Source organism: Eleutherodactylus coqui, chromosome 1, assembly GCF_035609145.1.
Source record: "Eleutherodactylus coqui strain aEleCoq1 chromosome 1, aEleCoq1.hap1, whole genome shotgun sequence".
Lineage (NCBI taxonomy): Eukaryota > Metazoa > Chordata > Amphibia > Anura > Eleutherodactylidae > Eleutherodactylus > Eleutherodactylus coqui.
Window position 1 is genome coordinate 252816160 of NC_089837.1, and position 6896 is coordinate 252823055.

Consider the following 6896-nt stretch of genomic DNA (forward strand, 5'->3'; position numbering starts at 1 on the left):
ATTTTTTTAAATAAATATACACAAATTCTACCGGTCTTTTATTACCACCTAAATGAAGTACAATATATGTCAAAAAAATAATGTCAGAATCACTTGGATATGGAAAAATCTTTACTGAGTTATTCCATTTTAAAGTGACACATGTCAGATTTCCAAAATTAAGGCGCAAACATGCTTGGCCACTAAAGGGTTAATGAAAGGGAGATGTCACTTATTTTACAAATTAAAACCAGATAGTGAATCATGTTTTTATTTTCGGATTGTAGATTTTTTTAAATTCTATTTTTTGTACATGGCCACAGAGGATGCTATCTTGCTTGAGCTGCAGTTTATAGAATTTAAAGATGCCTTACAGCAGAACTCATGTGCTATAGGCACATTGAATCGGAAGGCACTTCTATTGGAGACTGTTCTAGGCATGCTCTATGACCTAAGTAAAAATTATTATATAAGTGTCACATCACGGAGCTGTGATCTCCGAGATCACAGAAGAGGTTGGGGTTATGTCGGCACATCACATGGCAGGGTTGTCTTTCAGCCTAGTCAACCTATCAGTAGTCATTGTAGTGTACATAAACTGGCCCCTTAGTTCTAAGGGTGCTGGTTATACTATGTATGTATGAGCCACACTGTGCGAGAGTTTAGTTTGGTCCTCGGTTCTGGCAAACAAACTAATACAGTTCTGCGCATCTAGCCATATGCAAAGTTAGTAATTTACATCAGTTTGTATTGACCTGTATTGTCAACTTCTGGTTGGACCCTATCTTTTACTCAGTAATTTCTCACCTCTAGTTGTGATAACTATTGTAGCAAATATGACAATACTGAGGTGAGGAGGTGAACTGCAACCATCACATATTGTGAATGATAGATCCTGTGTTATTTATATATAGGAGTTACCTTTCATTGCAATCCTATCTGTGATGATGATATGACTGCTGAAACATTTTCACTACAGAAATTGACACTCTGAAGAGTGTTAAACTCTTCTTAGGCTTAGTGGACAGTGTGAAATTGTAGGATATTAAGTTTTTTCAAAGATAGACCATAAAATAAAATAAAAATTACAAACAATTCTTAAAAATATGTTTAGCATAAGAACTTAATTTATGCAATAGATTAATTTCTGTTAAAAAGGAAAAAAATGTTTTTGTGTTAGTCAAAAGAAGAAAACATTATTGTACTCAGTTAGCCATTAGAAGGTATCATATCTACAAGATTATTTTATTCCTCTTACTGAGAACAATAACACATTTGTAAATTTCTAATGACACACTGCCATTGTTAGCACAATATTTGCTAGTTGGTATGCTTTCAGGGGAGCCAAATTTGAAAGAGTTAATGCTAGAGGAAAATTACAAAGCATACACAGCATTGAATGTGATAGAAAGTTGTCTCTTTTATTAGTTAATCAGCAGAAGTATTTATACAAAGAAATTTAAAACGAGGTAGAAGACACCTCACTTGTAAAAAATTATACTTTATTATAATTCATTTATTATCACTGATTATTAAAAAATCAACAAGTGCAGTGACATCTCTCTCTCTCTAGGCAGAGGTCTCATGAGAGACAGGCCGATTGAAGATGTTTCTCATGAGACTTCAGTAAATGGCCTTGGAAAACGACCTTGTATTTCTGCAAATGTTTCTATTATAATATGTGAATGTGTGCTTAGGAAAGGCAGAGAAATGGAGAAACACAGCGCAGGATACAAGACAAAATGGAGGATATAAAAATACTATGGTTTCTCTCACATATACCCCCCTTTTGCGACTGTTTCTTCATGTTACAAAGCCCCCACAGGTAACATGATTTCTATTTCAATCCCAGAAACTTACTTAGATGGGGGTCTACAAAATAGGAGAGCCCCCCCCCCCCCAACAAGGAATGTAGACCAATGTCGAGGGAAATTATGTAATCCACCAGGAAGATGTAAATATGGTCTACACTAGGCAGAAACCATCTTTATTTTCATATTTGTTTTTTTTTATTAATCAAGGCAAACAAACAAAACAAAATGAAACAAAAAAAAAAGTACGGTACGTAAATGCAGATAAATATGCTATGCATTTTGGCGCACAGAGGCTCCTTTCTCAAGCATAGAACCTGTACAAATAATCACAAATATATAGTGCATATCGTTATGTTTACCAAAAAACAAATGTGGTCGAACTGTGTGGATGCCGCGGGCCTCCAGGCCACACCACAATGTCACCAGAACGTCATACTGGGACATGAACACTCTGCAGAGACTTACCGGCATGTGAACTGCAGAGCTGTAAACTGGACACGAAACTCGCTGACATTTCTGAGAAACAGACATAAACATTATGCCATTCACACTCACGATCTGGTGAAACCAGGCCACACAGCAGAGCTGCAAAACAAACTTCATATTCGCGGACAGATACGAACTAAAGGCTGATAAATGCTCAAAACACGCACAAAGCATACCCGCATGTATTAACAGATGGAAGAGATACAATACGAGGTATTAGTTTGTATTTTGGCCAAGATATTTAAGCCCACTTGAAGGGTCCTCATTGTCTCTCAGATCCCTACACTAACAAGATAATAACCCCAGGAAACCTGCCTGCAATGTGGGGGATCATCCCAATAGGAACAACCCCACATTGGAACATAGGGATCTACCTTGTTCTAGATGATAACAGACCTAGAGCAAGACAAAATTCATACTACATGTACCGAATGCTGCACAGACGTGCAGGAGCATAACACTGTTCACACTGAACATCCTGAATGCTGCACAGACACCTCATGTCCAGCCTCATGAATAAATATGCAGGAACATGACACTGTCCACACTGAACAAACAGAGAAAAGGCCAGCAGCCTCTAGCAGAGAGGTAAACATGAGCAACAGACCTTGGGGATTGGTTGGCTGGTGCAATCCAAACCCAGCCAGCTCAATCAACACCACCTGTGGAGCTATGTTGCTGAAAACCCATGTAGTACAACAGATTGCAGCAGAAACCTTAACACAATACTATATTAAATGGCTCTAAAGAGACAATCATGTATAAAAATAACCATTAGGTAGATGCAAATATATGTATATAACATGTCGCAAGAACTCAAATTTTTTTTTTAATTCACCTTATTGGCCAACATTCCTGTAGATCAGTGTTCCCCAAATCCAGTCCTCAGGGACCGCCAACAGGTCATGTTTTCAGGATTTCCTCAGTATTGCACAGGTGATGTAATTATTGTCGGTGCCTCAGACATTGCAACAGGATATTCTGAAAACATGAACTGTTGGTGGTCCCTGAGGACTGGAGTTGGGGACCCCTGCTGTAGATCATGTGCATTATACACTAGGCTTTACCAATACTTTGGAAATACAATTTTTTTTCTAAAAAAAATACATAAACTCCTTAGGGATCTGTCAGACTTTAAGAAGAAGGATTTTTTTCCATGGTATCAACCCAAACCATCTTCTCGTTTCACCCCCAATTCAAATACTGGTCACTCCACTCCTCGCTGGAGAGGCCAAACAATGACCTTACCTGGTACAATTAGATCCTTAGTACCTGGTATTATGACTTCCAACTCTATCAATTCACAGCTCCTTCCCTTGCTTTCTCTCACTGCTCCATGCATTCAGCATTCCCCTGAGAACAAATGTATAACCATCTTTGACACTGTCAAGACCGGAATGAACCTCGGAGGGGTTTTTTTGCAACAGTGGAAAATATGAGAAATCTGGAGCAGAGATACCACTTATTATAAAAAACCCACCACATTAGGTATGTACTGAATGCAATAGCAAAGGAGTATACAACTTACCACTACACCATGAAGTATACCAAAAAGTCAATGAAGCCAAAATTTACTGAACCAGGAACTGAAAAGCCATTCAAACCCTCCCTGGTCCTTATTTTGCCTGAGTGTCCGTACTAACTTTTGGATATCTAAAACATTTTTATGAATTGATTCTAAATCATTAGTTAGGTTAAAAGTTAAAACACATACTTCAAATTTTTCACATCCAGGGTTGAAACCATCAATTGTAGCTCTGTTCTGTACAGCATTTTTTTGATTACCTTGTACATCCAACAGTAATAGGTCAAGAGCCTGTGAGGTAGCATTAAAGGCTCTTGCATTATCACATGCTATGCCATTTATTTCCTGCCCCATTTGTTCGGCTGTAAGAGAATCACTATAAACTACTGGCCAGATGGTATGGAACCCCAGAGTGGCTTCATGCCATTAGTTATTGCTAGTCCAAAGTCCCCCACTATTGATGACTTCAGAGCTATTACTTCAGTATTACTCAACAGTGTGGGAGATCTCTCAGAGACTTCATCCAGCTAACAGGATTCCCTTCTTACTCTAAATTGTAGTCAGATATTTGATGCATGAGAATACCTAAGTGTGACAAAGTATGAAACATACTGGTGCACCCCACTCTTGAACAGCTGTGAAGTAATCTAGCACTATTTTGTGCTAGTAACAACAATCAATTAAGCTTGAATTGCATTAGTTTGATTAACCAGCACCAATATTTTTTATTTATTTTATTTTACAAACCATACTAACTAACATGAGAAGTTGTCTATACAAACCAACATAAACTCCGAAACACCTTCCTTTGGTAGCTTTATGCAGTCAATCGGCAGTTGCTGAAACAGATAGTCTGGTCTTGAAATACTAGCGAGGAGATACCTTGATCAATCAGCCTGGCTTGTGACAGACCCATACCATGTAGCCATCTACAAACTGAGCCCTAGCAGTATTGAACCCTGGGGCAAAACAAGCAGAAGACACTATAGCACACATAACCCCCTTGGATTGATAGGTTAGCTCATAGCTCAGGTGTGACATCATGGAGTAGAGCATGTGGGGGAGGCAGAGGTGATGATCCTTCCTCCATATCCCTTCAGTGTTCTGTTTGCTCTTCTCTTTTGCCACTCTTCTTTTTCTGTCTTTGAGGCCTGTTCTTGTAATTTAAGCAACAGATGGATATCCATACCTGTTTTGAATGCAGCCAGGTTAACAGGTTAAAGTCAGGCTGCTGCTTTGGTTGCTTTGTCTACTCTATGGTTCCTTAGAGTTTCAAGAGTTACTTCCTTGGTATGAGCCTGGAAATTGATGTTTGGGAAAAGGTAAAGCTTCTTACAACTAAAACACTGCTTCTGCTTTTTGGATTAGGTTACCCAATGGTCCAACAGCATTTCTACTGCACCACATGGGTGCAAAATTGAATGCAATTCCAAAAGCATACCTCAAGTCGATGAAGGCAGTAACAGGCTTACCTTCAGATAGTCTACACAATACAGCATGCACCATCAACTCTGGCCTCCTGGGCAGGCTTCCCAGGAAGGGTGTGCTTTTTTTTCCTAGAATTATCAATATTAGTTATCACTGCATAACCTGTTCTGCTTATCCATCTTTATGATATCTGGAATCTACAAAAACCTCAAAATATGCATTAGCAATTGGTCCATCTTTAACATGCCCCAAATCCAAAAGTTTCCTATGTCTTAAGGGCAATGCAAGTATGTTGACATAGGACATCTTATTGTTCTGTGGGATCTAGTGATTCAGAATACAGAGTATTTTCAGGGTGTTCAGTGGCTTCTGTGTCCCAATATCTGTCTTGCTAGTTACCCATAGCGTCTGTAGGGTCTGAGTAAGCTGAGCTATATATGCAGGGGTCTGGACTTGTTAGCTTTTTCCAAGAAGACAAAAGCTTGTGTAATGGTCCAGTTCAGGTTCGGAGCCTTAGCATTGCAACCAATGTGGTCAGAGGAAGCCAGAGGTCACTACATGGGTAATATCTGTTCCTCTGTTGCAGTACAGAGGAACAGACAGATAGCATGGTCAGGGGAAGCCAGAGGTTGGTACATAGATAGTAGCAGTTTAGTTCAGAGGAGCAGGCAGGTGTTGGAGCTTGACTATAGGCTTGGATCTCAAATAATCACACAATGAGGAAATGGATGGCCAAGGCATTATAGGAGGTCCAATCTTGAAGAACAGGGTGGAGCCAAACAGGAAACTATATCAGGAGAAGGAAACAAGGACGAGGTCAAGCAGGGGAGCTATCCAGGGTGCTGGATAGCTCAGCAGGGAGGGCCACTGCCTGGAAATTCAATGTTAGAGTCTGCCCCTGCTGCCCTATTTTCCCTCCCTTTTTTCAAATTCAATAGACGGAATGAAGCTGTATTTAACCTATATTGATTGGGATGTGAGAGTGATAACAGGGCAGTGCTCAATGCAATATTTCCATACCTACAAGACAATAAGGGCCCCATAACCCCACTAGAACTTGCGTAAAACTTGTTGAAGATAGGTGAAAGAATTTACAATGTATAACCACAAAAACTGCATAAATGGTGGTTCAGTAACCCCTTAATACTGCAAGGCGTACAGTTACATCCTTGACATTCAGAGTGTGCCAGGAGAGAGATCGCAGGACAATCTAGCCTGCAACAGCATCAATAAACCGTGCTGCTCATCAGAGCTTCTAACCCTTTAAATTCCCTACCTGATATTTGGGGGCCCTATATGGCCCCCTGTGATGAAATCATGGGTTGCCTTGCAGTTGCCATGGCAGCTAGGGACCTTCTAAAAGGTCCCAGGGCTACCATTGCAGAGCGCCTATCAAGCCATGCCCGTGGCATGGCTTGATAGAATGTCTGTCAGGTAGCGGCATAATGTATCTATGGCATTATATTATACCATAGAAGCGATTTAAACATTGCAAGTTGTTGTCCCCTCTGGGGACTAAAAAAATGATAAAATAAGTTTCAAAAAGTTTCAATAATTATTAAAAAAAATAAAAAGTAATAATCATTGCATCCATAAAAGTCCTATCTATCAAAGTTACATGTTATTTGCCTTGCACGGTGAATATCATCAGAAAAAAAATGAAG